Source organism: Panulirus ornatus, chromosome 1, assembly GCF_036320965.1.
Source record: "Panulirus ornatus isolate Po-2019 chromosome 1, ASM3632096v1, whole genome shotgun sequence".
Classification (NCBI taxonomy): Eukaryota; Metazoa; Arthropoda; class Malacostraca; order Decapoda; family Palinuridae; genus Panulirus; species Panulirus ornatus.
The window spans coordinates 24,044,809-24,065,408 of NC_092224.1; the positions used below are offsets into that span (position 1 = coordinate 24,044,809).

At 37.0% G+C, this 20,600-nt stretch overlaps 1 long non-coding RNA gene across 1 annotated transcript; it reads right to left on the bottom strand.

Annotated features, from left to right (window-relative positions):
• Positions 1-876: 876 nt before the first annotated feature.
• On the bottom strand, positions 877-9,343 carry LOC139764176 (uncharacterized). Its single transcript, XR_011716329.1, has 3 exons — positions 9,182-9,343; positions 1,121-1,254; positions 877-1,021 (listed from the first exon to the last, which is right to left on the bottom strand). It is a non-coding gene; the product is annotated as an uncharacterized lncRNA (long non-coding RNA).
• Positions 9,344-20,600: the final 11,257 nt, after the last annotated feature.

Sequence of the window (20,600 nt, forward strand, 5' to 3'; positions counted from 1 at the left end):
CCTCGCTATTCTTCCCCCTTCCTCTTGACTTTAGTCTCAATCAGGGCCAGAACATCCAGGTTCTCCTACCCAAGCAAAGTACTCGTCTCTCCCAATATTTCATCCTGTTTACTTTCACACATTTAGACACCCCAGTTCGAGGAGATGGGCGCTCTTCTTTTGGCGCAATGTTTTAGAAATTGAAATACAAGGAGCAGAGGGTTTCCAGGCCCATAGTATTCTTTCTACCCTATCTGTAAGAGTATATATATATATATATATATATATATATATATATATATATATATATATATATATATATATATATATATATATATTTTTTTTTCATACTATTCGCCATTTCCCGCGTTAGCAATGTAGCATTAAGAACAGAGGCCTGGGCCTTAGAGGGAATATCCTCACCTGGCCCCCTTCTCTGTTCCTTCTTTTGGAAAACTAAAAAAAAAAAAAAAAGAGAGGGGAGGATTTCCAGCCCCCCGCTCTCTTCCCTTTTAGTCGCCTTCTACGACACGCAGGGAATACGTGGGAAGTATTCTTTCTCCCCTATCCCCAGGGATATATATATATGATGGTCACACTAACCCGTGATGATAGTTATGAATGTGAAATCGCAATTCAGTAGCTCAGATGATGTTATTTAACATGTATTTTTCAATACCAGCTGCACTAAATGTTTAACGGAGACAATCCACAACATCAGGTGCAAACAATTCATAAAGTGTTTAAAATCCCAACACCAACACACACACACACTCCGTCCCGTCACCGCCATGCTGAGGTATACACTGGCCTGACCGTTAAAAGGGAAAGTTGATTAGCCCCCGACCCCACCCGTCGCTGGGGTAATATATCTCACAAGTATGAGGATCTTCTCACCTGTGTAGCCTAAGACGGCCATCCAGGGGTGACCGTGTAGGAGGGAGACTGTTCCTCCGTGGACCTTGGGCAAGAGTGGGCCCACACCACAGTCCTTGGGCAAGAGGCTGGTGAGAGCTTCTGTGGCAGCGCTGGGGCAACATACCTGTTATGTGGGGAAATTACTAATGCAACCGTCGGGAGACTAGAGAACAATGGGTTGAATACATTATTCACAATACAGACAGGAGAATAAGTTATTTACCATAGGGTCCTTGTCAACGAAAGGGCAGGTGGCTTTTCGCACGGCATCGACTAAGCTTGTGTTTTTGCTGCTCAGGAACTGCAGCAGCTGAGGACACTGTGGCAGCGGGACACACGGGCGGGAACACCCCTCTCCTGCTGGGTGTGTACATGTAGCTAGTTAGTCACGTATTCATCATGGAAAAAAAATATTTACCGTTTGTTGCGCCAAACTTTAATCTCGCCTTCTACTTAGGCATAATTAACTACTAATGAACAATTTCTTTTTGTGACATACTCCACTTATGATATAGAATAAGATAAAAGTCATAAGCTGTCGTGGATGAATAAAAGGGAGACTGAAAAGACTCTATACAACAGTCGAAGAAAGGAAGGAAATTGTAACAAACGTATGGTGTACAGGACCATAGTTTTAATGGAACAAAGACAGCGACCAACCATCCTAATACGTAGGTATAAAATGATTCCAGCTACCATTTCAACACTTGTGAGTCAAGAGGGTGGGACTTCCCTGAGCGGCTATTGTCTACAACCTACTGACTATGAGGAAAGTATGATGATTACGAGCATCAACACACCTAAATCAGAAGGGTACTACTTCTCTGGGCGGATGTTGCGTACAACCTATTGACATGAAGGGTGTAAGATGGTTCCAAACGCTGTTTCAGTAATCCTTCATCAGGACAGTTGAATATTATATCAAACTACGCAAACATCTTTTGTAATTTGTTGCAGGGCATTATTGGCAGTGACCAGTCATATGCTTGATGATTATAATGTTTCATTCCACTAGTCTTTCATGTTCTTTGCCCATGGGGATTAACCTAGTGCCATTTTCCTCAAGATTTACTGTTTATCGGGCAATATTCTGCAAATGATGGCTCAGCTGTGTGAGACCTTACACCTTCCTCACTGTGACATGAATATGTTGAGCACCGAGCACCCTTCCTCACTGTGACATGAATATGCTGAGCAATACCCACCTACAGCAGGTCATTTAGTTCTTATTTCCCGGTGAGTTGGAACATAGCCTCTCAGATTCCACTTCATGTACTGAAATCTGCAAGACTTGGCCATCTCGATCCAGAAGCATACGTAGTTCATCCCTCGTTACGTGCTTCTTTGCATTATCATTATCATTCCTGTCATTATTATCATTATTATTACTGAGAACCTGCCAGTCAAAGTGATGGACCTCAAGGAAAAAAGAAGCAGTACATGAGATCACCTGGTACCCTCATACACCTACACGTCCTCCGTTCGTGGAGAAAACCCAACTGTGTCAGTAATATCCGGCAGGAGTGCGGGTTACCCTCGTTCTGACACGAACCTCGTTCTTACATGAGTTGGAGTTCCCAGTGGTTCGATGCCTCTTTAGTTGCTTGGTGAACATAGTGTACGCTTCTCCCCTGCCAGCTAAGCTTAGGTTTGACGGAAGAAAACATTATTCAAGAAGAGATATTCAATTTGGCAGAGTTAATTGCCCTTTGCCTCTCCCGGGGAATCCTACAGCTGCATTCATGGGTACATACGGTGTGTCTGGTCTGTAATATCATCGCATAACACCATGACTCTTGTCTCGGTAGGGGAATGAAGTCACGAGATGAGGTACACAGCAGAACCCGGAATGAATACAGACAACTTCCTCCCCCCCCCAACACCACAATGTCCCTTGCGCTCGCATCTCGTCCCGCATCACACGTCACTGGTGAAGGTGACTAGTGTACTTACTTTGTGTGGCGGCCAGCTGGACCAGCAGCAGCAGCAGCAGCAACAGTATGGGAGCGGAGCGCCTCACGCCAAGGATGCACTTTGCCTTCTGGAGAAAACACGATCGTATCAAGTTAATAGGAGAAGCAGAAGAAAGGAAAAAAAAACCAAATGTTTTCATTTTGAGTAAAGCTGATAAGAGAACAGTAATTAGTGTTGGGTGTGACGTGGGTCGCGTGTGTATGTGCAAGTGTGTGGTTATCCGTTTGCATAATACGTGGAGGGAGTCCTACACTCCTGAGTCTCATCTTTAGGGCTTTTTATTTTACGAAACAATTTTTCAAACCTCCATATGTCATCCTAATTCATCTTTTCCTCTCTCAATTTATTCCATTCCATATATATATATATATATATATATATATATATATATATATATATATATATATATATATATATATATATATATATATGTTTATGGATGGGGTTGTTAGGGAGGTAAATGCAAGAGTTTTGGAAAGAGGGGCAAGTATGAAGTCTGTTGGGGATGAGAGAGCTTGGGAAGTGAGTCAGTTGTTGTTCGCTGATGATACAGCGCTGGTGGCTGATTCATGTGAGAAACTGCAGAAGCTGGTGACTGAGTTTGGTAAAGTGTGTGAAAGAAGAAAGTTAAGAATAAATGTGAATAAGAGCAAGGTAATTAGGTACAGTAGGGTTGAGGGTCAAGTCAATTGGGAGGTAAGTTTGAATGGAGAAAAACTGGATGAAGCAAGGTGTTTTTAGATATCTGGGAGTGGATCTGGCAGCGGATGGAACCATGGAAGCGGAAGTAGATCATAGGGTGGGGGAGGGGGCGAAAATCCTGGGAGCCTTGAAGAATGTGTGGAAGTCGAGAACATTATCTCGGAAAGCAAAAATGGGTATGTTTGAAGAATAGTGGTTCCAACAATGTTGTATGGTTGCGAGGCGTGGGCTATGGATAGAGTTGTGCGCAGGAGGATGGATGTGCTGGAAATGAGATGTTTGAGGACAATGTATGGTGTGAGGTGATTTGATCGAGTAAGTAACATAAGGGTAAGAGAGATGTGTGGAAATAAAAAGAGCGTGGTTGAGAGAGCAGAAGAGGGTGTTTTGAAATGGTTTGGGCACATGGAGAGAATGAGTGAGGAAAGATTGACCAAGAGGATATATGTGTCGGAGGTGGAGGGAACGAGGAGAAGTGGGAGACCAAATTGGAGGTGGAAAGATGGAGTGAAAAAGATTTTAAGTGATCGGGGCCTGAACATGCATGAGGGTGAAAGGAGGGCGAGGAATAGAGTGAATTGGATCGATGTGGTATACTGGGGTTGACGTGCTGTCAGTGGATTGAATCAGGGCATGTGAAGCGTCTGGGGTGAACCATGGAAAACTGTGTAGGTATGTATATTTGCGTGTGTGGACGTATGTATATACATGTGTATGGGGGTGGGTTGGGCCATTTCTTTCGTCTGTTTCCTTGCGCTACCTCGCAAACGCGGGAGACAGCGACAAAGCAAAATAGATATTAATATATATATATATATATATATATATATATATATATATATATATATATATATATATATATATATTATCCCTGGGGATAGGGGACTAAGAATTCTTCCCACGTATTCCCTGCGTGTCGTAGAAGGCGACTAAAAGGGGAGGGAGCGGGGGGCTGGAAATCCTCCCCTCTCGTTTTTTTTTTTTTTTTCTAATTTTCCAAAAGAAGGAACAGAGGGGGCCAGGTGAGGATATTCCAAAAAAGGCCCAGTCCTCTGTTCTTAACGCTACCTCGCTAACGCGGGAAATGGCGAATAGTTTAAAAGAAAGAAAAGAATATATATATAAATATATCCCCCTTCGAGCTTGACAGTGCTCGTCGCTCTGAAAAAGATACCTTTCCTGAGGATGATCAGATACTCTAATTCGTCATTAACGCCCGTACTAATATCATTCCTAACGGTCCGTTGCTCGCTCTCTACAAGATGTCATATGAACTTGGGGCTCTCCCATCTAACTGGAAAAAGGCCACTATTATTCCCACTCCTAAACTGGGAGATCCTGGGAAATATCGTCCCATTAGCCTTACCTCCTGTGTTTGTAAGATGATGGAGAGGATAATACATCATCGCCGCCGCCTTTAGGTGGCTTCCACAACTCCCTCACTGGCTTCATACAACACCGTAGCACAGCACACTCCATTCCTTCCTTTTATTGGAATCGGGCTGCCCGCGTCTCCGTCTTCCTTGATACTAAGGGAGCTTTTGATACGGCTCTGCCTGCCCTCATCTTAGCTGAACTGGCGCGGTTAGGGGTTAAAGAGCGACCTCTTTGATGGATCGCCTCTTACGTCAACGGACATCAGGCACTTGTTCGCGTTGAAGACTCTATTTCTCCTGTTCAAGAAATGAGCCTTGGCACCGCTGAGTCCCACCTTGTCTAACCACTCTCATGCATACCATTGCATCTTTCCCGCGGCCAATAGCAGTTGTCCACTCAGGATATGCCGACGATGTCCTCCTCCAAGCCCCTGACTACCCTAGCATGCAGCAAGGTTTTGATCTGGTCTCCTGGGAGTGTGATTTACATAGCCTCCGTCTTTCATCTGCGAAAACAAAAGCCATGTGGTATGTTCGTGTTGTATCTCCTCCCCCTTTCTTCTTATCAGGAATGCCTTTGGACTGGCTTAATGAAACAAAATACCTGGGTGTGTATGTAACCCGCACACGCTGTCAAATCCCTGAGGTCCGTTATCTTTGAGATATATGCTTTCGGCGTCTCGCTCACCTCTCCACCATGTGCAAGGGTTCCCTTGGCGTCACCATCCCTGTACTTCTCACCATGTACAAATCTTTGGTCCGCTCTTGCGTCCACTACGCCGCCCTGCCCCTCCCTCGTCAACATTAGTCGCACTGCTGTCAACCGTCTCGAAGTTATCCAGAGAAAGGCTGCTCGTATCACCCTCGGGGCCTCACAGTGGACACGATCTGCTTCCTCATATACCGAACTTGGTCTTTCCTCCTTACAGGATCGTGTCCTGGATATTCACTTGAAAATTGCCTTTTCATTCAACGGGATGCGCGAGGCAACTACGTCCAGGTCAACTTGACTCCCGCTCTCCGAGGCCGACCTCCTTCATGAAGACAGTGGCGAGGGTCAATCATCTGAGCCCTTCAAGAATACAACACTGCTTGATACTGTTGTCGACCTTGCTGTTGGTTCGTCTCCCTCTCCATGGCTGGACTTTCATCCTGAAGTGATGTCCTTCGGTGGATCATTCCCGAAATCTTACATGAACCGTTTTCTTCCCCTCACATAACACCTCTCCAGGATCGCCCAGTGGTCTCCAGGTAGGGTCGTCCTCTATACTGATGCCTTTGTTGACCCTGCTACGGGCAGGCCTGGTGGCTGGTTACTGCATCTCCCGTCTTGATGCCACTGAGCCTATCAAACTCTCTCAGAGTTTCTGACGGGGCGTCCTCCACTCAGGCCGAGCTAACAGCCTTCCTTGCTACTCTTGGATTCATGTCGGTATCTAGGGGAATGCGGCCACACCTAGCTACATTGTTCCTCGAACACTTTTACAATTCAGGACCCAAAATTTGCCACAAGCGGAGTGAAGCTCGGGAAGCAGCCATCTCCCTGGACTCCCCGTCCACCTGGTTCAATATCCTCCGTCAACTCCCTGACTTATCGTATGTGTCTAGGAAAGGGTCACGGAGAAGGGACGTGAATGCTGCCCGTATCATCATCGGGTACGACTATGCTTGGGAGATTTGTATCCCCACCTCCCCTGAGCATTGTGCATTATGCAAAAGACCCGACAGCCGCACCCTTGTCCACTACCTTCTAAGATGTCCCCACACACAACGCTTCCGTAACGCCTGCTGGATCACCATTCTACGACCCCCGGACGGAGACACGATGATCCTCTTCATACTGGCCAGATATTATGTAAACAATATTGATGATGGGTTGAGGGAATGTCCTTCCTTCCTTAGGCTTTAGTAAGCCTGGGCATTGTTATATCTATATAGCACTTGCCAGATGCTTCTGGTAGTATTTTACAGGGGCATCTAGTGACAGAACTAGGATTCGTTCCTTTATCAAGGAATAAATCATTGAAATAAAAATGGAACTGTTAAAGTTCATGTACCTAATAGGAACTGATATTTATTTCATGTTTGCAATATGAATGAATTGTACAAATATAGATCAGCAGTGTTATCTCCAACAACACATTTCTGCTTATATTCCTACAGTTGTACTTAGGCTGATCGTACGTCTGGCATTGGCATACGGATATCCTGCTGTATATATTTAACAGAATTGTTTGATAAGGTTTGTTTGCAGTTGTTTGTTTGCGCATCGGTGATCAATTATTGAATAGTTTATTGCCAATACACTATTCTGGGAAGTCATTCCTAAATTGTTTAGAGATAAGGTTGAGATCGCTTTAGCAGAAGGAAACGAAGGTGCGTGCAGGCTCAGGGACGTGGGGACTTCGTCCACTGTGAGGTACCGTTAGCGTATCATGCGAAGACCTGCTGAGAATGAATGTTTCTTCAAGAGTTACCAATTCACACTAAGAAAGTAGTGAGGCTGATAAGCTTGAAATGCTGTAGGAGAAATCATGCTTATTAGGCATCTTTTTAAAGCAAGTGGAGACAGCTCAGGGCCTATAGATCTCGATAAGTATTCACTGAGAATAAAAGATATAGTTCAACGTTGCAAAAATTTGGTACACCAGTTAGCAGCACTAGTAGTGCGAAGCATGTCATAAGGACGGTGTGAGCCAGGGTGACAGTGATGCACTGAACCGCAAGGTGCTAGGATGGTGAGTAATGGCCTCAAGTGCTGGAGTAAGTGCAGGTGGCCAAGGGAAGTTGAAGCTGCAGACAAGGATCCTTTGCATCGACCCGTCAGGGGCTTGTACTGATCTCGGGTGAGCGTCAGTTTGCGGTGTTTTCATGAGTAGACACCAGAGGAGGAGGAGGAAGAGGTAAGTTTACTTGTTTCGCTCAGCCCGCGCTGCATTTTGTACTAATGACACCCACACTCAAAACACCTGACTGTCAGGTTCCTGCCGTAAGGCACACAGTCCGATACACTGGTATGTCACACGTAAAAACACCAGGTCTAATATAATTGATTTTAGAACAGTGGCCGAAGTAACCAGGCGCCCCACTCTTTCATTGGATCCAACCTTTGACATATACATTAGTGTGAGCCATCGGCCTACATATGTTGACCATCGCAGCCGGATAAGATTAAAGTTCGTGCTACACCCACCGAGATGAGGTTGGGACACGCGTAATATCACCATAAGTTTCGTCTTTTAACCTCCGTGAGGCTGAGGCAACCAGGCTCCCTTCCCAGGATTCGAATTCGACCTGTGACATTTATATATATATATACATTGGTATAATTTCTCTAGTTTCTATACCCTTCTCTTCTCTATGTATAGCTTTTAAATATCTAAACATCTGAAAAAGGTATAACATGTTACTAATACTACTGTATAAGTGACTTGTAATAAGTTGTTCTGATCGGTGGCAAACTTCAAATGGTGGACTTTTGTCATGATAGATTGTGAAAACGAAAGTTGATACTATCATCATTGTTATTTCCATAATAATGATAATAATAATAATACTAATGATAATTATAATAATAATAATAATAGTAACAATGATATTAGTAATAATAATAATGATAATAACAATAATAATAATAATAATAATAATAATAATAATAATAATAATAATAATATATCATTATCATTATTGTAATTCATAAACCGTTTACTGTCATTGTTGTACTGGTATTATCATTATTATTATTATTATCATTATTATTAGCAGCAGCAGCAGTCATTATCATTAATACTTCGAAAGGACCGAATGGTCTATTACTGTTTCAATTCCTTCGTATACTACAGCTACTACCATTGTTAGTAGTAGTGGCACCACCGCTATTAGCAGTCGTAATAATATCATTGTTGTTGGTACTTTCGTTAGTTTTACTCTTTATATCATCGTTATTCATCATGATGATGTCCATCAAACATATTACCAATTCTACTTTTTCTTTTTTTATATTCTTTTCCTTTTTATTCAGATATGTTAAAAACTCGTCTTGTGAGCAAGAGGGTCCGGATTTAGACGTCAGGCGGGTCGAAATCTTGTCGTCTCCTAACGCCCTCCGTCCTAAGCCTAACCCAGTCGGTTCCCAAACCTAATCCCTTCTCGTTTGTCTCTAAGCTTAGGCAAATGTAGAAACAGTGATATAAAGTAATAATCATCAATACTGCACTAACATTTCTACGAACCTTAGACAGCATGCTGCAAGAGCATCTACGTGTTTCCCAGGAGACTGTTGAGTGCCACTGATCCTCGCAATGTACTCTGGTTGCAGGACACTATAATACACAAGACTTGTCCCCGGAGAGGCTTGCCAACAGTCCCACGCTCCCAGCAGCTGGCCACTGACTGGGTGAACCCGGTTTCCGCTGTCGTCTGCTGTGGACACCGACACTAGCGTGTTGTGTTTTCCGTCTTTCTGACGCAAGTGGCGCTACATCGCCTTACTTCCATCTTGAAGATCATTTGTAAAGGATACAAGGTATTAGAAATTTTCAAATGTGATATTGATTCCGGTCTATACACTTAAGACGAGCGCTATTATAGGGCTGAATTGTCTGTTACCAGGAGCACTTTGCAGTGATTCTGTTTTAGAATGAGACAACCAAAGGTGTATTGAATCAACAACAAAATCATCAGGACAGTGACAAAGCAGATGCTGTCAAGTGCTCCAATTAGTTCCCCTCAGCGAGGAAATGCCTTATCATCCTGCAGGAAGTTCTATCAGTATTAAGTCCTAATTGGAACCCAGTTTTCTAAAATCTCTTCAAGTGAAGAGAAAGGCTATTATTGCCACGCGCATCCGTTTTCGCTTGTATACCTCTCCTAACTGTACAACTTTAAGCTTGGCAATTTCAAGCTTACCATCCTGTACCCACTCAGGCCGCCTGGGAGGAGCTCTGCCACATCTGTTTTACCGAGGGTGTGAAGTTAACTAGGTCATGACAGAAAGCGATCACATCACAAAGCGTATAGGACTCTGCAAAGTGTTAGCTGTTGCCTGTGTATACCTTGATAACAGAAATGCGTTTTTTTTTTTTTTTTCTTTTAGGGGGGGGAACTAGATTAGTTTGGATTCCATTGAATTGAGCTCCCATGGCAAAGTGATCTCAACTAAGGTCTGTTATAACGGAAATGTTAGCGTTATTGCTTCCATTACTGACTCTTATGGAAATACCCAGGGCTCCTCCCATAACGTGTACTGGAGCCGGCAGAGGGTAGGCAGAGACATGAGTCTGGGTACAGTAGGAAAGAAAATTAGCTGCAATCCTTTCCCAGAGTGTTTGGCGGCTGAAATTACGTTAGACTGGGTTTTCCAATCTTTCTTAACTGCAGAATGGCCATGTCTCTTATGGTCTCCATATCACATGGTGTTCTACACATTCATTTTCGTGCAGGATGATATGTTGGGGGTAATATCGCTGGGTGGAGAAGAGTCATCTGCTCTAATACCTGTCTCCATCTACATGGATTTGGAATCTAGGATATTTTTACCGTCGTTCAGCAGATGATCTTGTTGCCACCAAACAGGGTCTCTGTTATCTGTCTGTCCCATTGACAAGGCTGACTTAGGAGTCCTGAGGTGACACCCAGAACCATCTTACACCCTCCTCAAATCGAAGGAATCGTGCTTGACTTAATAATATCTCTACATGCATCATACATCTTTCGTTCTTTTAACTTTTCTTCGCGTTCATTTTCACACTCGGTTTCATCTCTGTTCGTTCAAGGATTAACCTCTAAGAAGACATATTTATTTGACTGGAATCTATATTATTAAAACCTGTAGCGATGCTGTTTCCTGTGGGGCAGAGTAGCGTCAGAATGGATGAATCGATGAAGACAAGCAAGTATGAATATGTACATGTGTATATATGTATGTCTGTGTATCTGTATGTATATGTATATGTGTATATGTCGTTATGTATATGTATGAATATGTGCGTGTATGGGCATTTATGTGTATATATGTGTAGATGAATGTATGAGCCATCCTTTGTGTTTCCTGGCGCTACCTCTCTGACGCGGGAAGCAGCGATTAAGTATGAGGAATGATATACACACACACACGCACACACACACACACACACACACACATATATATATATATATATATATATATATATATATATATATATATATATATATATATATATATATATATGCGAAGTTAGAGGGTCAGGGAGAATGGTTTGGTAAACAGAGAAGAGTTAGTGGTGAAAGCTTTGCAAAAGTTGAAAGCCGGCAAGGCGGCGGGTTTTAGATAGCATTGCTGTGGAATTTACTATGAAAGCGGGTGACTGTGTTGTTGACTGGTTGGTAAATTATATGGGAGGGTAGTGATTGAGAGGGTAAAGGCATTTACAGAGCACCAGATTGGGGAAGCGCAGTGTGGTTGTACAAGTGGTAGAGGATGAGTGGATCAGGTGTTTGCTTTGAAGAATGTATGTGAGAAATACTTAGAAAAACAGATGGATTTGTATGCAGCATTTATGGATCAGGTGAAGGCATATGATAGAGTTGATGGAGATGCTCTGTGGAAGGTTTTAAGAGTATATGGTGTGAAAGGTAAGTTGCTAGAGGCTAAGTTTTTATCAAGAATATAAGGCATGTGTACGAGAAGGAAGAGAGGAAAGTGATTGGTCCCCAGTAAATGTCGGTTTGCAGCACAGGTGCGTGATGTCTCCATGGCTGTTTAATCTATTAATGGATGGATTTGCCAGGGAAGTGAATGCAAGAGTTTTGGCGAGAGGGGCAAGTATTTAGTCTATTGGGGACGAGAGGGTTTGGGATGTGAGTCAGTTGTTGTTCGCTGATGATACATCGCTGGTGGCTGATTCGGATGAGAAACTGCAGAAGTTGGTGACTGAGTTTGGTAAAGTGTGTGAAAGAAGAGAGTTGAGAGTAAATGTAAATAAGAGCAAGGTTATTAGGTTTAGTAGGGTTGAGGGACAAGTTTATTGGGAGGTAAGTTTGAATAGAGAAAAACTTGAGGAAGTGAAATGTTTTAGATGTCTGGGAGTGTGTTTAGCAGCGGATGGAACCATGGAAGCGGAAGTGAGTCACAGGGTAGGGGAAGGAGCGAAGATACTGGGAGTTTTGAAAAATGTGTGGAAGGTGAGAACGTTATCTCGTAGAGCAAAAATGGGTATGTTTGAAGGAATAGTGGTTCCAACAATGTTATATGGTTGCGAAGCGTGGGCTATACATAGGGTTGTGCGAAGGAGGGTAGATGTGTTGGAAATGAGATGTTTGCAGACGATATGTGGTGTGAGATGGTTTGATCGAGTAGGTAATGAAAGGGTAAGAGAGATGTGTGGTAATGAAAAGAGTGTGGTTGAGAGAGCAGAAGAGGGTGTTTTGATATAGTTTGGTCACATCGAGAAAATGAGTGAGGAAAGATTGACAAAGAGGATATATGTGTCAGAGGTGGAGGGAACGAGAAGTGGGAGACCAAATTGGAGGTGGAAGGATGGAGTGAAAAAAATTTTGAGCGATCGGGGCCTGAACATACAGGAGGGTGAAAGGTCTGCAAGGAATAGAGTGAATTGGAACGATGTGGTATACCGGGGTCGACGTGCTGTCAGTGGATTGAACCAGGGCATGTAAAGCGTCTGGGGTAAACCATGGAAAGTTTTGTGGGGCCTGGATGTGGAAAGGGAGCTGTGGTTTCGGTGCATTACACATGACACCTATAGACTACGTGTGAATGAATGTGGCCTTTTTTTCATCTTTTCCTAGCGCTACCTCGCGAAGGGGGGGAGGGGGGGCTATTTCATGTGAAAATTTCAAGAAAATCTATCTTTTCAAAAAAATAAAAAAAAAATCCAAGGCTATATAGCCTTGCTTTTTTTTTTTGCTCAAATTTTCAGCTTACTCATATTTAAATGAAAATCAGTGTATAGATGTTATTTTATATGGTATTTAAGTATTTGGGGTCAAAAGTCTCCAATTCATTATATAAAACGCTTAATTAGCACCTGGACTAATTATGAAAAAAATTGAATGTTAATTACTCGAGTAATTATACGAATTTTTAGATTTTGACATCAGATTCGTATTCAGCATACATAAAAGTGTCTATGCTGAAAATTTCAAGAAAATCTATCTTTTCAAAAAAATCGAGAAAAATCCAAGGCTATTTTTTTGTATTTTTTTTGCTCAGATTTTCAATTTCCTCAGATTTTAATGAAAATCAGTGTATAGATGTTATTTTATATGTTATTTAAGTATTTGGAGTCAAAAGACTGTAATTCATAACATTAAGAGTTTAATTAACACCTGGACTGATTATGATGAAATTTAAATGCTAATTACTCGAGTAATTATACGAATTTTTAGATTTTGACATCAGATTCGTATTCAGCATACATAAAAGTGTCTATGCTGAAATTTCAAGAAAATCTATTTTTCTAAAAAAGAAAATCAATAAAAATCCAAACTTATAGCCTGGCATTTTTTTTGCTCAAATTTTCAACTTCCTCAGATTTAAATGAAAATCAGTGTATAGATGTTACTTCATATGGTATTTAAGTATTTGGAGTCAAAAGTCTGCAATTCATTATATTAACCGCTTAATTAGTACCTGCACTAACTATAAAATTTGAATGCTAATTACTCGAGTAAATATACGAATTATTAGATTTTAACATCAGATTCGTATTCAGCATACATAAAAGTGTCTATGCTGAAACTTTCAAGAAAATCTATTTTTTCAAAAAATCAAGAAATATCCTAAGGTATAGCCTTGCATTTTCTTTGCTCAGATTTTAATGATAATCAGTGTATAGATGCTATTTTATATGGTATTTAAGTATTTGGAGTCAAAAGACTGTAATTCTTAATATCAACCGTTTAATTAGCACGTGGACTAATTATGATAAAATTTATATGCTAATTAGTCTTGTAATTATACGAATTTTTAGATTTTGACCACCAATTTGTATTCAGCATACAAAAAAGTGTCTATGCTGAAAATTTCAAGAAAATCAACTTTTTCAAAAAAATAAAAAATCCAAGCCAGGCATTTTTTTTGCTCAAATTTTCAACTTCTTCAGATTTTAATGAAAATCTATGTATAGATGTTATTTTATATGGTATTTAAGTATTTGGAGCCAAAAGTCTGCAATTCATTATATTAACCGTTTGATTAGCACCTGGACTAATTATGATAAAATTTAAATGCTAATTACACGAGTAATTATACGAATTTTTAGATTTTGATCACAGATTCGTATTCAACATTGATAATAGTTTTATGCTGAAAATTTCAAGAAAATCTATTTTTACAAAAATATCAAGAAAAATCCTAGGCTATAGCCTGGCATTTTTTTTGCTCAGATTTTCAACTTTCTCAGATTTTAATGAAAATCTGTGGATAGATGTTATTTTATATGGTATTTAAGTATTTGGAGTCAAAAGACTCTAATTCATAATATTAACCGTTTAATTACCACCTGGACTAATTAAGATAAAATTTAAATGCTAATTACTTAAGGAATTATACGAATTATTAGATTTTGATCACAGATTCGTATTCAGCATACATAAAAGTATCTATGCTGAAAAATTGAGGAAAATCTATTTTTTCAAAAAAAATCAAGAAAAATCCATTTTTTTTTTTATTTTTTTGCTCAGATTATCAACTTCCTCAGATTTTAATGAAAATCAGTGTATAGATGCTATTTTATATGGTATTTAAGTATTTGGAGTCAAAAGACTGTAATTCTTAATATTAACCATTCAATTAGCACCTGCACTAATTATGATAAAATCTATATGCTGATTAGTCTAGTAATTATACGAATTTTTACATTTTGACCACCATTTCGTATTGAGCATACATAAAAGTGTCTATGCTGAAAAATTGAAAGAAAATCTAGTTTCTCAAAAAAATCAAGAAAAATCCTGGCATTTTTTTTTCCTCAGATTTTCAACTTCCTCAGATTTAAATGAAAATCAGTGTATAGATGTTATCTTATAAGGCATTTAAGTATTTGGAATCAAAAGTCTGCAATTCAATATATTAACCGCTTAATTACCACCTGGATTAATTATGATAAAATTTAAATGCTAATTAGTCGAGTAATTATACGAATTTTTAGATTTTAACTTCAGATTCGTATTCAGCATACAAAAAAAGGGTCTATCCTGAAAATTTCAAGAAAATCTATTTTTTTCAAAAAAATCAAGAAAAATCTTTGCATTTTCTTTTCCTCAAATTTTCAACTTCCTCAGATTTTAATGAAAATCAGTGTATAGATGCTATTTTATATGGTATTTAAGTATTTGGAGTCAAAAGTCTGCAATTCATTATATTAACCGCTTAATTAGCACCTGGACTAATTATGATAAAATTTTAGAGCTAATTACTCAAGGAATTATACGAAATTTTAGATTTTGACCACAGATTCGTATTCAGCATACATAAAAGTGTCTATGCTGAAAATTTCAAGAAAATCTACTTTCTCAAAAAATCAGATTTTCAACTTCCTCAGATTTTAATGAAAATCAGTGTATTCATGCTATTTTATATGGTATTTTAGTATTTGAAGTCAAAGGACTGTAATTCTTGATATTAACCGTTTAATTAGCACCTGGACTAATTATGATAAAATTTATATGCTAATTAGTCTACTAATTATACGAATTTTTACATTTTGACCACCATTTCGTATTGAGCATACATAAAAGTGTCTATGCTGAAAATATCAAGAAATTCTACTTTTTCAAAAAATCAAGAAAAATCAAAGGGTATAGCCTGGCATTTTTTTTCCCTCAGATTTTCAACTTCCTCAGATTTAAATGAAAATCAGCGTATAGATGTTATTTTATATGGTATTTAAGTATTTGGAGTCAAAAGTCTTTAATTCATTATATTAACCGTTTAATTAGCACCTGGACTAATTATGATAAAATTTGAATGCTAATTACTCGAGTAATTATACGAATTTTTAGATTTTGACATCAGATTCGTATTCAGCATACATAAAAGTGTCTATGCTGAAAATTTTAAGAAAATCTACTTTTTCAAAAAAATCAAGAAAAATCCAAGGGTATATAGCCGGGCATTTTTTTTCCTCAGATTTTCAACTTCCTCAGATTTTAATGAAAATCTGTGTATAGATGTCATTTTATATGGTATTTAAGTATTTGGATTCAAAAGACTCTAATTCATAATATTAACCGTTTGAACAGCAACTGGACTAATTATGATAAAATTTAAATGCTAATTACTTGAGGAATTATACGAATTTTTGGATTTTGACCACAGATTCGTATTCAGCACACATAAAAGTATCTATGCTGACAATTTCAAGAAAATCTACTTTTTCAAAAAAATCAAGAAAAATCAATGGGTATAGCCTAGCATTTTTTTTTTTCAACTTCTTCAGATTCAAATGAAAATCAGTGTATAGATGCTATTTTATATGGTATTTGAGTATTTGGGGTCAAAAGACTGTAATTCTTAATATTAACCGTTTAATTAGCACCTGGACTAATTATAAAATTCATATGCTAATCAGTCTACTAATTATACGAATTATGGACTAATTATGATAAAATGTAGATGCTAGTTACTTGAGGAATTATACGAATTTTTAGATTTTGACCACAGATTCGTATTCAGCATACATAAAAGTATCTATACTGAAAATTTCAAGAAAATCTATTTTTTCAAAAAAATCAAGAAAAATCCCAGGCATTCATTTTGCTCAAATTTTCAACTTCCTCAGATTTTAATGAAAATCTGTGTATAGATGTTATTTTATATGGTATTTAAGTATTTGGAGTCAAAAGACTGTAATTCTTAATATTAACCGTTTAATGAGCTCCTGGACTAATTACGACAAAAATTTATATGCTAATTAGTCTAGTAATTATACGTATTTTTAGATTTTGACCACCAATTCGTATTGAGCATATATAAAGGTGTCTATGGTGAAAATTTCAAGAAAATCTATTTTTTCAAAAAAATAAAGAAAAAAAAAAAACAAGGCTATTTATAGGCTTGTATTTTTTTTCCTCAGATTTTCAACTTCTTAAGATTTTAATGAAAATCTGTGTATAGATGTTATTTTATATGTTATTTAAGTATTTGGAGTCAAAAGACTGTATTTCATAATATTAACAGTTTGATTAGCACCTGGACTAATTATGATGACTTTAAATGCTAATTACTCGATTAATTATAGGAATTTTTAGATTTTGACATCAGATTCGTACTCAGCATACAAAAAAGTGTCCATGCTGATAATTTCAAGAAAATATACTTTTCAAAAAAATCAAGAAAAATCCATGGGTATAGCCTGGCATTTATTTTCCTCATATTTTCAGCTACCTCAGATTTTAATGAAAATGTGTGTATAGATGTTTTTTATATGGTATTTAAGTATTTCAAGTCAAAAGACTCTAATTCATAATATTAACCGTTTAATTAGCGCCTGCACTAATTATAAAATTTTAATGCTAAATATTCGAGTAATTATACGAATTTTTAGATTTTGACATCAGATTCGTATTCAGCATACATAAAAAAAAGTCTATGCTGAAAATTTCAAGAAAATCTACTTTTTCAAAAAAATCAAGAAAAATCCTAGCCTATAGCCGGGCATTATTTTTGCTCAAATTTTCAACTTCCTCAGATTCAAATGAAAATCAGTGTATAGATGTTGTTTTATATGGTATTTAAGTATTTGGAATCAAAAGTCTGCAATTCGTTATATTAATCGTTTCATTAGCACCTGGAATAATTATGATGAAATCTAAATGCTAATTACTCGAGTAATTATACGAATTTTAAGATTTTGACCACCTATTCGTATTGAGCATATATAAGGGTGTCTATGGTGAAAATTTCAAGAAAATCTATTTTTATAAAAAATAAAACAAAATCCAAGGCTATATATAGGCTTGTATTTTTTTTCCCTCAGATTTTCAACTTCTTAAGATTTTAATGATAATCTGTGTATAGATGTTATTTTATATTTTATTTAAAAATATGGAGTCAAAAGACTGTAATTCATAATATTAACCGTTTAATTAGCACCTGGACTAATCATGACTAATTTAAATGCTAATTACTCGACTAATTATAGGAATTTTTAGATTTTGACATCAGATTCGTACTCAGCATACAAAAAAGTGTCTATGCTGATAATTTCAAGAAAATCTACTTTTTCAAAAAAATCAATAAAAATCCATGGGCATAGCCGGGCATTTATTTTCCTCATATTTTCAGCTTCCTCCGATTTTAATGAAAATCTGTGTATAGATGTTATTTTATATGGTATTTAAGTATTTGGAGTCAAAAGACTCTAATTCATAATATTAACCGTTTAATTAGGACCTGGACTAATTATGAAATTTAAATGCTAATTACTTGAGGAATTATACGAATTTTTAGATTTTGACCACAGATTCGTATTTAGCATACATGAAAGTATCTATGCTGAAAATTTCAAGAAAATCTATTTTTTCAAAAAATCAAGAAAAATCTAAGGCTATACCCGACCATTTTTTTTTGCTCAAATTTTCAACTTCCTCAGATTTTAATGATAATCAGTGTGTAGATGCTATTTTATATGGTATTTAAGTATTTGGAGTCAAGATACTGTAATTCTTAATATTAACTGGTTAATTAGCACCTGGACTAATTATTATGAAATTTATATGCTAATTAGTCTAGTAGTTATAGGATTTTTTACATTTTGACCACCATTTCGTATTGAGCATACATAAAAGTGTCTATGTTGAAAATTTGAAGAAAATCTATTTTTTTAAAAAAATCAAGAAAAATCCAAGGCTATAGCCTGGCATTATTTTTGCTCAAATTTTCAACTTCCTCAGATTCAAATGAAAATCAGTGTATAGATGTTATTTTATATGGTATTTAAGTATTTGGAGTCAAAAGTCTGCAATTCATTATATTAAGATCTTAATTAGCACCTGGACTAATTATGGTAAAATTTCAATGCTGATTAATCGAATAATTATACGAATTTTTAGATTTTGACATCACATTCGTATTCAGCATACATAAAAGTGTCTATGCTGAAGATTTCAAGAAAATCTACTTTTTCAAGAAAATCAAGAAAAATCCTAGGCTACAGCTTGGCATTATTTTTGCTCAAATTTTCCTCAAAAAAGGCATTTTTTTTCTCAGATTTTAAACTTCCTCAGATTCAAATGAAAATCTGTGTATAGATGTTATTTTATATGGTATTTAAGTAGTTGGAGTCAAAAGACTCTAATTCATAATATTAACCGTTTAATTAGCACCTGGACTAATTATGATAAAATTTAGATGCTAATTACTTGAGCAATTATACGAAATTTTAGATTTTGACCACAGATTCGTATTCAGCATGCATAAAAGCATCTACGCTGAAAATTTCAGGATTATCTATTTTTTCAAAAAAAATCAAGAGAAATCCACGGCTATAGCCTAGCATTTTTTTTGCTCAGATTTTCAACTTCCTGAGATTTTAATGAAAATCAGTGTATAGATGCTATTTTATATGATATCTAAGTATTTGGAGTCATATTATTGCAATTCTTAATATTAACCGGTTAATTAGCACCAGGACTAAATATGATAAAATTTACATGCTAATTAGTCTAGTAATTATACGAATTTTTAGATCTTAACCACCATTTCGTATTGAGCATACATAAAAGTGTCTATGCTGAAAATTTCAAGAAAATCTATTTTTTCAAAAAAATCACGAAAAATCCTAGGCTATAGCGTGGCATTATTTTTGCTCAAATTTTCATCTTCCTCAGATTGAAATGAAAATCAGTGTATAGATGTTGATTTATATGGTATTTACGTATCTGGAGTCAAAAGTCTGCAATTCATTATATTAACCGTTTGATTAGAACTGGACTAATCATTATAAAATTTGAATGCTAATTACTCGAGTAATTATACGAATTTTTAGATTTTGACATCAGATTCGTATTCAGCATACATAAAAAAGTCCATGCTAAAAAGTTCAAGAAAATCTACTTTTTCGAAAAAAAATCAAGAAAAACCGTAGGGTATAGCCAGGCATTTTTTTTGCTCAGATTTTCAACTTCCTCAGATTTTAATGAAAATCTGTGTATAGATGTTACTTTATATGATATTTACGTATTTGGAGTCAAGAGACTGTAATTCTTAATATTAACCGTTTAATTAGCACCTGGACTAATTATGATAAAATTTAAATGCTAATTAGTTTAGTAATTATACGAATTTTTACATTTTGACCACCATTTCGTATTGGGCATACATAAAACTGTCTATGCTGAAAATTTGAAGAAAATCTATTTTTTCAAAAAAATCAAGAAAAATCCTAGGCTATAGCCTGGCATTATTTTTGCTCAAATTTTCAACTTCCTCAGATTCAAATGAAAATCAGCTTATAGATGTTGTATTATATGGTATTTAAGTATTTGGAATCAAAAGTCTGCAATTCATTATATTAATCGTTTCATTAGCACCTGGAATAATTATGATAAAATTTGAATGCTAATTACTCGAGTAATTATACGAATTTTAGATTTTGACATCAGATTCGTATTCAGCATACATAAAAGTGTCTATGCTGAAAATTTCAAGAA